This window comes from Nycticebus coucang, chromosome 4 (genome assembly GCF_027406575.1).
Source record: "Nycticebus coucang isolate mNycCou1 chromosome 4, mNycCou1.pri, whole genome shotgun sequence".
Classification (NCBI taxonomy): domain Eukaryota; kingdom Metazoa; phylum Chordata; class Mammalia; order Primates; family Lorisidae; genus Nycticebus; species Nycticebus coucang.
The window spans coordinates 79650964-79664965 of NC_069783.1; the positions used below are offsets into that span (position 1 = coordinate 79650964).

Genomic DNA, 14002 nt, shown 5'->3' on the forward strand with positions numbered 1-14002 from the left:
ATTTTCTAATTCCCTCTTCTCTCAGAGTTGGTGAATTAAAAGTAAAACCATGGGGAACCCCAGAGTTAGCACAGTACATGTGTGGTACAGAGGGAAGTCCACATGTAATTTCCACAGGGAGAAGATGGGTGTTGGGGATTCCTTTTCCAATTTTATGGCATAGTGCATAGGGCAGGGTCAGTACCCCAATGTGCCTCAGCATTTCCTCATTATTTGATGTAGATGTTTTCTCAGTTCTTCAGTAGGCAGGGACTGATTTGTGAATAGATGCTTCCTTGGTATGTCCATAAGTGGAGAAAGATTCAGAGGCTTCCTATCTGGCTATGTTGTTGACATTAGTCCTATAAATACTCATTTTACCTGCACTACAAGTATGCAAAATAAGTGCTATTTTCCTCATTTTTCCAATGAATAAAACGATTTTGAAAAAAGCTTAATTGGCTGGGCTAGAAAGTGAGAATCAGTATTTACTCAGGTAAATACTGAAAGTCCTGGTTCTTTCTCTTACAATTGTATCACCCGTGAATGTTTTCAGAAATTTATGTGGCCTTGTGTCAAATATAGAATAATGAAACATTTTTTAAAACTGATACTACAGAGATAAAACAGAGTACTTATTCAAAAGAAAGCCTGCTTATTTTCTTAATAAATATGGCTGTAAACAATCTGGTTTGACATAGTCAATGGGAATTAAAAAATAGAAAGGAAAACATAGCAAAATGATTTTTGTATCTATTATTGGTCAGAGCAACTTCCAGGAGTCATGGATGTCAGATGGGGTTCGTCTTGTTACCTTTGTGTTATATGCTGTATACAATGAGTTTTACAAGATCTCACAATTGTCTTATGATTTTCACCTAATACTGTCCACAAACCTTGTTTCTTTCTTACTGGTTAAATTTCAAAGACCCAGAAGTAGCATGTGCATCAAGAAAGCACCATGGGTTTCAGACAAACTTTGACCTCTAAGTGGCAGAGAAATCGAAAATTTCATAAAAACACCTTTATTCTCAAGGTCAGCTCGGCAGGGTCCGAGAAGTATGGAACAGGTGAGAATGAAAGCTGATCAAAAAGGAAATTCTTTCAAACAACCACATCAATCACAAAGCAGTGATTCACAATCAGGAAGGATACTAGTTGGTTCAGTTCTTATTTTAACCGAAGTGTCCCTTTTGGTTTTCCTTGATGCTCAAATCCAGTTCTGAGGAATGTTCCACTACAGGGTTCTATCTTATGTCTCATAAATAAATCAGCAAGATAAAAATAGCTGCTTCTCTCAAAGTTAACGCAAAGTAAAAGTCAAGGTTTCGGCAATCATCCTCTACTCTTTCCTTTTCTATTTTCTTATAATAATATCTAGTTAACTCCAAGGACACAAAATCGTTCAAGGATGAGTGCAGAAGGCTGATTTTTGAAAGAAAAAAGTTATATTTCTCAGGATTATTTAAAATCTGTGATTAGAAACATGTCATATTGAAAATGAAAGTTATTTTATCCTCTTTTATTTAAAAAGCCCACTTTTGATAAAAATATTTGGGGATATACTCGTATCTCTTTTGCTAAAAGACAAATAGTACTTCTGTTGCAAGAAGTCCTAAGATACCTGGGGCTGTGAGAATAAACCAAAGATGGTTTGCCTGCTGTGTTTGTGCATATAATAATCCCTGAAGTTAGGGAGCTTTTCATAAGGGAGAGTTGTAGATGAATGTTCCTAGTAGATTCTGAAAAGTTCCATGTTTTACCTCTGCAGTAACTTACGCATTTTTCGTATAAGTGCAGGGATTCAGCTTACACTTAGAGGCAGCTTCTTGTTTCAATGGATGCCAATGCTTCCTTGTCATCTTTCTCTATTCTTCACAAAGACGTGGAGGAGTCTTAGATATCATTTACAATGTTAGTTTTTTTGTTCTGATAATTAGAGCTTTGATATATGGACAATTCATTTATTATGATACAAAAAGACTAATGTGGTTATTCTAAAATCAATTAAAGAACGCTATTTCATATTCATTAAATATCATATAACAGTCCAGGAACTAGGGATGATTTTTTTTTTTTTTTTGAGACAGAGTCTCACTCTGTCACTCCCAGTAGAGTGCTATGGCGTCACAGTTCACAGCAACCTCAAACTTTTAGGCTTAAGCAATTCTCTTGCCTCAGCCTCCAAATTAGCCTGCCACAATGCCCGGCTATTTTTTGTTGAGGTTGTCATCATTGTTGTTTAGCAGGTCCGGGTCAGGTTTGAACCCGCCAGCCTCAGTGTATGTGGCCAGTGCTATAACCACTGTGCTATGGGTGCTGAAACAGGGATGAATTATTTTTATTCTCGTGTTTAGTCACTTAGCAATTCTAAATTTTGGTGAGAGTATAACTCGTACTTTAGATCTAAAAATGCAATTGCATAATTTACATTAATGTAAATGTACCTTTATATTTATATAAATATGTATTTATATAAAATTAAATGAAAATATAACTTTTGTCTTTGTCTGGAGGCATAGAAAACTGGAAAGACTATCATTTTCACCCTTACAACAACAGAAAGCTGGGTTTCCTACAAAATCACAGCCTTCTGAACACATCAGAGAGCTGATCTCCTAGGGAAACAAACTAACCCCAAATGTGAGAAAGACACCCTTCCTAAGAGAGAGTGAATATGGACATTAGCTTTAAGGGAGATACAAGTGAGCATACAAGCTACTAAGAATAATTTTTGGAGAATGTAATCAATTTATGAACAAAGAATACTGCAAACATATGAAAAATTCACTCCAACTCACAGGCTGTGTCCACAGACATTGCTAGGTACTCCTAAGAAGCAATGAATTCAGGGCAAGGGAATCAGCAGCATCTCTTATGTTGAAGCCCTGGGTGATGGGAACAGCAGCTGTCATGAGGAAGGCAGGAAATCTTGTTTGGATACATCTTCCCTGTCTCCCCATAAAGGAAAAATATTAAGCATCTAAGGAGAACTATAATAAGTCCTGTCAGACTGAGGCTACAGATAAATGCCTATCAAATTGAGGAAAGACAAAACAGAAATTTCTTTTTTTTCTCCTAAGGGAAGAGGCAGAAAACATCCTAGGATGAGATCAATAACGTTCCCCTACTGCAGGGACAAGAGCATAATCATTCAGAGACACCAACCCCCAAGAATTAGGAGCATATCATCTGCTTAAGACTGAGGCTGAAACAGAACAGCAAAGAAAGTCTCCCCTTTTGCCAACTATAAAGGGTCAAGTAAGAACAGTCTAGTAGATTGTTTGTAAAGGAGCAGAAGCGTAAGAAATACTCTTCTTTGTTATGTAAGCATACAGAGAACACATAAGTGAAGAAATGAGTGGACATAAAAAATCCTCTAGTCCTCACCCTGAAAAGAAAGTAATGCTATAGGAAACTAAAGACTGGTAAAGCACTATGTAGAACCAAAATAACAAAAAAATCCCCAAACTAAGTTCAACTCTTAATTAGATTTACTCAATACTTTACACAAAGGACTACAAAAAGAATAAGTAAGCCTATTTCTAAGAATAAGTAAGATATACCTCAGTCTCTATTGACTTTTAAAGATAAATCTCTAATAATAATTATAAAACACACAAATGGACAGGAAAAATCACAATTCTGTCAAAAGACAAAATATCAACAAAATCAAATTCAAATATGACACTAATTGTTAAACCAGACAGGAAATAGGAATAATTATTAACATGTTAAAATCTGTAGTGGAAAAGATGAATGAATAGATAGGGAATTGTAGCAAAAATATAAAAAAAAAATAAATGGTACAAATGAAAACAGAGTAACAGATTAAAAAAAAAACAAAACAAAACAACAACAACAAAACCACCATTAGTAAGTTTATCCATCAGTAGATTTTGCAGTTGAGAAAAAAAATCAGTGGGTCTCATTCTAGATCAACAATTGTCACCTACCTACATTAGGTCACAAAGAGAAAAATGAGTCAAGAAAATAGAGAATCAAAGATATGTGGGACAGTTTCATTTGTTCTATTCCATATGTAACTGGAATTACAGAAGAAAAAGGGGGACAAGGAACAGGAGAAAGATGTTTGGAGACATAAGGGCAGAACATTTTTAAAAAGTCATGAAAGATACTAAATAATATATCTGGAATCTCATATTTGACTACAAAGTAATTGTTTCTTACCCCAAACACACATATATACACAAGATATATCTTAATAAAAGTCTTGAAAACCAAAGATAAAAATAATAACTTGAAATTAGAGATAAATGTCACAAGGATAAGAATTATATCAGGCTAGAAATTATATGCAGGTAAGAAAACAATATAGTAACATGTTTAAATTCAAAAAAGGGGGGGTGGGGTAGGATTCTGTCCAATAAAATTCTATATGCAACACAAATATTTATAAAATATAAAGGAGATAAAACAACTTTCAGACAAATAACAAGAGATAACACTTATTTTCAGCATTCCTATTCTCTGTGAAATGTTGAAAGGATGTTCTCCAGGTAGAAGAAATATGATACCAAAGAGATACTTTCATCTACACAAAGAAATGAAGTGCTTTAAGTGACATAATTGAAGGTAAATGCAACACTTACAAAAATATTTTAATTGCTCTAACAGGTGATTACCTAAAATAAAATGTGTATCCACAGATATTTATAGCCTGTGTTAAAGGTAAACTATATTACAGTATTGCTGTCAAGCAAGGAGTAGAGAAAATGGGTATCATCTGTTAATATGGTTCTTATTCTACGCATAAAATGATATAATATTGTTAAAGGTAAGCTGTGAGTGTTTGAAGATTTTTATTATAAACCCTATGGTAACTTACAAAAGTATTTTAAAAATAGATATTGAATAATAAGCCAATATTGAAAATAAAATAGAACTATAAAACCACTCAGTTCAAAACTTCTGCTCCCAGGAAAATTAAGTACATATATATGTTTCTCTATTTCTACTAGTAAGTACAATTAAAAATTGTGAATATCATATATAAAACAAATTTAAGAAGACTGAAAAGTAGAAAGAAAACAGTAACTTCTCTAGCCAAGCACTACAGAAAAATCTATGGTCTACTCCTGCACCTATGGCCCTAAGGTCAAGTGGAAAGACTATGCTTCCACACTTACGAGATTGTCATATGTGTTCCAAAACTGTACTAGGGATGTGTGAGAGAAGGATAAGTTGGTAGCCAGGACCTCGTATATGCTGAGCAGTAACAAACTCACACTTTAGTGTCAGTACCATGTGAGAGGCTAAGACTTTACTCACATTGGGCAGAAACAAGGGCCGCACTCCTACCAAGTGGAATGTTGTCAAGGGAGGCCTAGAGAAGAGTCAGGATGTTCATCATCACCCAGCATTATTGAGGCAAACCAACACAGTGCCAGTAAACACCTCATGGGGAACCAGTACTCCCACCCCCATTCAGCAATAATGAGAACACTTCCCCTTCCAGCTATCCACCATGTCCAAGTAGAGAACCCCTTCTCTCCCTCAGCAATAAGGTGGCAACTACTTTCCTTTGCCAGAGTGGTGTCACAGTAAGTCCGCTAAAATAGAAGGTATAAACAAAATCCAAAATTTCAGGGCATAATACAAAATGAGCAACATTCAATGGAAACTCCTTCATCATACTAAGAACTGACAAGATATCAAACTGAATGAAAAGACAAAAGATACAAATCTGAGATAACAGAGATTTTAGTATCATATGACAAAAATATTGAAGCAAATGTAATAAAAATGCTTTAATGGGAATTATAAACATAGCTGAAGCAAATTAAAAAAAATTAGAAAGTGTCAGTTAAGAAAATTAGAAATCTCATGAAAGAATGGAAAATATAAAGGGGAACCAGATGAAAATTTTAATACTAAAAAATACAGTAACCTGAATAAAAAACTCAGTTGATGTACATAGCAGTGGAATGGAGGAGCAGAGGAATGAATCAGTGAACTGGAAAATAAAATAATAGAAATGAACAAATCTAGAAAAAAAGACAAAAATAGCTAGAGAAAAATCCAGCAGTGCCTGATGTGGCTTTAAATATATATAAATTCAGCATTTACATTATAAACGGAGGAGGGTAATGAGACATGAAGAATGTAGGGTTTTTATATTTAACTCAAACTAGTAGGATGAAGATAGCAGTATACTGTGATAAGTTATGTGCATATAATATCTACATCAACTATTATAAAAGCTATAAAAAAGATATATCAAAAACACTATAAGTTACATGTCTTGAGTTGTTTTAAGAAAAAAAAATCCACTATAAGCAAATCTAATTGAACTTCAAAAAATATTCAAGGAACTGATGGGAAGTTATATCTGTACCTGTCACAAGTAACTGATTGATAGGAAGAAAACAATGAAAACACAGAACAAACATAAAACAAAAGTACATTGAATATGATCGCTCTGTTGAACAACAGATTCTTTTCAAATGGTGACAGAAAATATACCAAAGCAGAAAATACCCTGAGCTATAAAACAAACACAAAGAATTAGAATAAAAAATTAAATGATATAGAGTATGTTCCTGGACACAATGGGAAATGTAGAAATACTTAGAAAATTGAATGAAAATGTAAAATACACCACCGACGGTGCTTAAAGCAGTGCTGAAAGTAAAATGTAAATATGTGTATACATTAGAAAAGAAAAAAAGATTAAATTGATGGTCCTATCTCTCCTCTCAAGATTTTAGAAAAAGAAGTATCAAAATAAAAATACAAGCAGAAGAAAGGAAATTATAAACACCAGAAATCAATACAATTGAAATATAAGACAAACTGGAAAAGCTCAATGAAATAGAAAGCAAGTTGTAAAAGGATGTGTAGAGTATGATGTCATATGCTTAGAAATAAGAAATATATATATATTATCTGTTGTATATAGACAGCTACATACATTATAAAAGTATAAAAATATTCATGGAGATGATACGTATTTCAGGATAGTGGTTAATGTCTGAGGAGGAAGGGAGGGAATGAGATGGGAAGGAATACATAAGGAAATTTAACTGTATTTTTATTGCTTTATTTAAGATGATGTGAAGCAAAAAAATGGCAAAATATAGCAGTTCCATGTATATTTATTATACTATTCTCCAACTTTTTCTGTATGTTTGAGATATTTTGAAATAAAAATAATAGATAAAAAAAGGAAATAGAAAGTGGTTCTCTAAAAATAATAGTAAAATTGATGAGCCATTAGCAAGGCTGACAAAGAAAAAAAGAGAGAAGACACAATAACCAATATTAAAAATAATATAGGCTATATCATTATAGACCCAGTAGAAATCAAAATATTTATTATTAATAAATCAAAAAGATTTATTAATATGAGACATTCACCAAAATAGTACATATTCTGAAACTAAAAGTTAAATATACACACATATATTATATATAATAATGTATATAACATTGTATATACATATAAAATTATGACAAACCATTTTGATAACATCATAAATAACATGTGAGTTGTATTAACATGACCCAATTGTTAAAAATACTAGGAAAACTAATCCAGTGAAAAATTTAAGATTCAATATTTTCAACATCATTTTTTCTATAGGTTTTGCAGATTTTTTTTGATTTAAATAAATGTATACAAAATACAGCTCTTCAAATTTGTATAAAAATATATATATTTAAGTAGTTTTAGCCAAAATCTTACATTTTATAAAATAAATCTGATTCTAGGGACAGGGAATAAAATATCACAGGGATGAGTTTGGGATTATTAGCGCTATTCCTGAAGAGTTCCACTGTCAACTAAACAAAAGCAAATTAAAACAATAAGCAACAATAGCAACCACTCTGCACAGTCATCTCCCCATTCTTATGAGAGATATTTCAACATTAATAATTTTAGGGTAAGTGCATTGAAGAATGATGTTAGAATAGGGACATGCAATTCGGGGTTGGTAGTACTCCATTAGAATGACCGGAGCACTTAAACTGTCATAAACTCTACTCACTTAGCAGGAGATTAAGGAAAGAAAAGCTAATCATAAGTGATAAAGGTTAAAATAATGCATTCAGTGGATAGGTTGACCATCTAAAGGACATATCAGAAAACAAACAAATAAGTTGAGAGATCAATTTAAAGAACCCACCCAGCAGTTAGCAGGAAGGAATAAAGAGATATAATGAGCAGAATAATTATTGAGGCATCAACATTGGCATAATTGAGTGCCAGGATTAGTAATAATTAGGCAATGAAGAGAAAATGCCTGAATAAATAGTACTTGAATATTTTCCTCCAATGGAAAAAATATTTCCAATTGCAAAAATTTATTTAATGCCAAACAAGATAAATGTTGTGTATGGTGAGGTGTATTGAAAAACTATAGGAAAGTTTTAATTTATCAAAGACAGATAAAGCAGATTCCCTACTGAGGAACAAAATTCAGCAGCCCTGTACTACTGACTTTGGCAGAGAAGTTAATGAACGTAAGGTTGGCAAATCATATTTGTAAATGCCTCATGTACATATCCCTCTTTTGTTTGATTTCCACTTTTATTTAGAGCCAAAAAATTTAGATTTGAGAAGACCACTAGCATCATGATCAGTTAAAAAACAGTAATTTTTATATGATATAAATTCTAATCTCAGCTGTGTCTAGTGTTATGTTTTATGACAGAGTAAAATCCTTTTGAATTTCTGACTGCACAGGTACTTAAGATGGGAACAGGGATGACCAAAGAATAGATGTGGTGTGGAGGGAAATGTACTGAGTTCAGTATACATAAATATTATACATACACACGCTATGGATAATTATACAGGGTGGCCACAAAGTTCATGTGCAAATTTAATTTGCACACTATTCTTTTTTTTTTTTTTTTTGTAGAGACAGAGTCTCACTTTACTGCCCTTGGTAGAGTGCCGTGGTGTCACATGGCTCACAGCAACCTCCAGCTCTTGGGCTTACGTGATTCTCTTGCCTCAGCCTCCCGAGCAGCTGGGACTACAAGTGCCTGCCACAATGACCGGCTATTTTTTTGTTGCAGTTTTTGGCCGGGGCTGGGTTTGAACCCGCCACCCTCAGTATATGGGGCCGGCGCCCTATTCACTGAGCCACAAGGGCCGCCCAGTTGCACACTATTCTAAACTGCACATGAACTTTATGGTCACCCTTTATAATAAAGTAGTTATTTGGGATAAGAATTCTACAAGACTCATCCTAATTGTGGTTATCACTTCTGTTTCAAATAGAGTGAAACAATAGAAATTTATAAGGTAATTTATAATGTAAATTTATAATGTAAACATAGAAACAACATTAAAACAATTTCTTACAATGTTATCCCTGAGCTGATGATTTAGCAAAAAATACTTTAGGGTAGGAACCCAGGCAGATTAGGACACTGAAGCAATCCCCCCACCCACATCCTTGAAATGATGTGCTGAAATTGAAGACCACAAGTCTTAGACCACAAGGGCCTCAGAATTAGCAGAGGAACAGAGTTTAGCTGATGGTTGATTCAAATGATAAATGCAATAGAAAAAAACCTACCCTTAGCGCAGTTGACTCTGAAATATAGGACCCTCCATGTAAAGGAATTAGACATAATCCTTGTATGCCTGGTTACTGCCAGGGACATCTTTAAATCAGAACAAGACTCTGAGTGAAATAATTCTGGATTACAAGCTAGACTTCACCTGCACAGAAAACTAGTTTGCGTACCCCTCCGGCTCTGAGAGGCCTTGCCAGAAAAGTCAAGTGGTTTGTTTGTATTCTCACGTTCCCAGGAAGAGCAATCAAATTTTCTCCAGAAAGCCCCATATCTTCAACTAGGCAGTAAAGCTTTCTTGCAGACTAATTCTGTGGCTTTTTAAGTAAAAAAAATCACAATAAAGAGTGAGAAGGAGAAGGAGGAGGAAGGAGAAAGAAGGAAGAGGAAGAAGGGGAAGGAAGGAGGAGGGAGGAGGAAAAAGGAGGAGGAGGAAGAAGAAGTGGAAGAAGGAAGAAGAAGAAGAAGGAGGAGGAGGAAGAGGAAGGAAGAGGAAAGAGGAGGAAGGAGAGGGAAGGAGGAGGAAGAGGAAGTGGAAGAAGGAAGAAGAAGAAGAAGGAGGAGGAGGAAGAGGAAGGAAGAGGAAAGAGAAAGAGGAGGAAGGAGAGGGAAGGAGGAGGAAGAGGAAGTGGAAGAAGGAAGAAGAAGAAGGAGGAGGAGGAAGAGGAAGGAAGAGGAAAGAGAAAGAGGAGGAAGGAGAGGGAAGGAGGAGGAAGAGGAAGGAGAAGGAGGAGGAAGAAGGAGGAGGAGGAAGAAGATGTGGGAGAAAGAAGAAGGAGGAGGAGGACATAGAGCAAGAGACAGCAGAGAACACAGATAGAAAAATCAAATGCTCAAATTTTCAGATACTACAATTATCACCTGGGAAAAAACATGATTTTTGTTAAGTAAACTTAAGTAGAAAAGGAAAGATCACAAATATAAGTAAACAAAGAAAATTTGAAAGTAAAATCATTGAAACCAAAATTATAATAAAGCAAAGGAGAGAATTACTGACAAAAAAAAAATTAATGACTGTAAGATTGATCTGGAAAAAAATAAATCTAGGAAGCACAGCAAGACAGATGAAAATTATACAAGAGAAGAGTAGAGAGAAAAAATTCGACAAACAATATATTTAAGCAAATAATAATTGAGAATTGTGTTTGTTCATACTGTGAAGACAAAAATACCATGGACTGGTTGATTTAAATAAAAGAAATTTATTTCTCACAGTTCTGGTGGCTAGTTCAAGATCACAGTGCCAGAAAATATGTGTTTAATGAGAATTCTCCTGAGGTACATAAGGAAAATGATAAAAAAAAAAAAAAAATTCAGTACAAGTAGCCCAAAATCAAAGTATTGGGACAATCCTAAATGTAGAAGTATAATTATAATATGTGTAAATGAGCAAAATGCTCATTTAAAGGAGAAAATTTTTAGAAAAATTTTTTAAAAATCAAAATCCAAGCTATAATAAAAAGATAAGCCCTACATATACAAAAAATTGAAAGATTGGGAAAATATATTGGAAAGTTATCAAATTAAAGCTGGCATAACTATATTAACAATAAATGAAGACAATTTTAAGGCAAAATATATACTAGGAAAATGAAAAACTTATATACTGATCTAGATTTCAATTAACCAGGAAGATCATCAGTTGTAAATCTGTATAACAGATTCAAAACATGTAAAGCAAAAACTGACAGAACTAGAATAAGGAGACCAATCTACTAATGTAGTGAGAAATTTAGCACACCTTTGTCATTAATTGGTAGATTAAATATGGAATAGTCAGAAAATAATATTGAAAACCTTAAAATGTACTTAAAAATAACAATCAGTTCTAGAATGATGAAGAGTAGGTAAGCTTATACTCCCTATAAAAACAACAAAAATGCAAGCAAGTTAACTATGAGGTAAACCCTTTCAGAAATCTGGTAGACAAAGCCACAGAATAAACTGAAAAGTGTGTATTGTCAGGGGGTCCCTTCTTGGTCGCCACTTATCACCCCGGAATTGGCCAGGTCTCTGGCCCCCAGCCTATCTAGGTTTCAGTGGCCAACTGCTTTGCTATCTAGCTCAGGAGCAATTGCTCTTAGATGCCTGAGGGCTGTTTGCTTCAGAAGGGAGAGAGAGAGATGGTCTTTGAGGGAGAAGTAGTCTTAGAAGAATAGATTTTAGCAGTCCTTAGCAGAGCTTAATAATCTTTAGCAGATAGATGCTGTGCTGGCGTTCTGCAAGCAGGACAAGTGACAGAGTCAGAGTGAGCGGGTCCATGATAGAATGTATGTACACTCCCAACTGCCTTCTCCTCCAGCCTCTTAGAGAGGTGATCTGGAGGCTTCTTGCCCCACAGATGTAGAGACTGCAAATCACTGATACTCTTGTCTCACGAGCTCTCGTGTTTGTTAGGTGAACTGAATCCCTCCCCAAGCCCTTTTCACCAAGGTGTTCCATTATGGAGCTACAGGTGTTATTTATAACTCTCACTCCTCCTAGCCATAGGCTATAGGGGCTGCTACAGTGAGGCTACACTACAGTTAAGGATGCTATTAAACCCAGGTAAGGCAGTGGTCTGTGCTGTTTTAACTTAAAGCTACGCTTGGTCCCCTCCCCATTTCAGTGGCACTGTTGCCATAAGCTGGCAGCATTGTGGACAATAGAGATATCAGACATTAAAAGCACAGACTCTAGTGCAGAGTCAATATTTTATCTCAACTTCCTTTTCCTTGAGAAATTTATATTCTCAAGAATGTAGAGCCTACTTGATTTGATTCAAGGCTCAAATCAGGAGAGGAACATTCTACCCTTAGGGCATTTCCCAAACAGTAGCAAACTGAGGGCTACATCTCAGTTGCATAAGGCTGTGATTTCAGCTAGGGCAAAAGAGAGCCTGTTTAGGAACTGAAAAGGCAATTCTGGAAGACCAGATAACCACAGGAAACTTTAGATAGCCGCAGCATACTCCCAGGCCTCTAAAAGTCTGTGTATGTGTGTAAGGCTATGTGCAAATACAGGAAATACATGGGGAAGGAGAAGGTAGCAACACTCGACAGGCTGGCAGGACTCTTGAGCTCCACTCTCCTTTACTTTTAACCCACAGTTTGAACTTGGAGAGAAACACAATAGATTGAAATCGATGTAAGCACCCTCCTTCAGCCGCAAGTGGCTTCCAACAAGAGGATTCTCCTGTCTGTAAATTTTACCTGCCTGGGAGACCAGCTGCAGCCTCCTTCAGCACAGGATGGCCCATTTAACATGACTCTCTGGTGTTCCCCTCCCTGATCTTACATATGAATGAAACAAGTGCTGGGGCTCATCACAGCTGGGACTCTGTTCACTGTGAAAGGAGGCCATCATAGGGTCCTGATCTGAAGAGCCATCTGTTTGCCTATCCTGTGGGAGAAGAGGCTGCTGAGGATGGGAGCTTTTCCCATCACCAGACTTCAGGAAACTATTATCTCTGAATTGAAGAAGTCCCTGGTTCCAGCTTCCTTAAATCTGAGGGAATACTTCAAATAGTTTATTTTTCCCCATATGAGGATGAGCTCCATGACTTTAGACTTAGCTTTAGTCTAGCTTAAGTGGAACAACTGATGGTGGCCTTGCACAGATATAACCCTTCATAATGTAAAGGGGACTGCCCAAGGCCAGTTCAGCATAGGTATGGCTCTCCAGTTCACACCATGGTCCAAAACATCATCTATGAGACACTGGACCCCTCAGAGTGGAGACCATCATGTGTACCTGCCAAATATAGCCCCTTGAGTATTTTGACCATCAAGCCTGATGATTCAATTACTTATAAAGAATATGAAGATATGGTAGCTACTAAGTGCACCTACCCTAACAAATGGTCCTCCAAACTACAACCTTGAGACTATTTCACAAAGTAAATGTTATGTCTCTATCTGTGCCATGAGGAGAAAGCTTTGTGTGTCTAATCTTTAAATGCAGGGTATGTTGTATGAGAATGAGTACATCTTTTGTGTAAATGGGTAACATCAGTTGTTGTTACTGAACCTTTATTTCCTTTATTTTGGATGGTTTTGATTTTTTTTCCCTTGGCTTTTTTTAAAACAAGAGTCTTATTCTTGATAGAAAAACAAATCTTAGCATAAATCTTAGCACAATTCAGAACACTATTGTCTTATTTAAGGGAAGAATAAATTCTTATCAATGGCATTAAAAGAAAAGGCTTTGTACAAATAGAAATTGAAAGCTAAGGTTGTCCTATAAAATGTCTTACCTGAAGTATAAAGATGGCAAAGGTGTCCCTACTCACAAAATTCCCCCAAGTAAAGATAAAAGGTATACAAGCAAGATGCTTAAGAAAGTGACAGTGACAAATCTGGCTGACTACTAAATTATACTCACCTAAGTAGGACCGTTAGGGACCCAAGATTTTAAAAAAATGATAACTTGAAAAAAAGTACTAACAGAGAACTGTGTAACCACACACAGTAGAGAATACAGAATTTAAAAA

The 14002-nt window shown here is 35.4% G+C and overlaps 1 pseudogene; it reads left to right on the forward strand.

Annotated features, from left to right (window-relative positions):
- The first annotated feature begins 940 nt into the window (after positions 1 to 940).
- Positions 941 to 13394, forward strand: LOC128584336 (growth/differentiation factor 9-like; annotated as a pseudogene).
- The last annotated feature ends 608 nt before the right edge of the window (positions 13395 to 14002 follow it).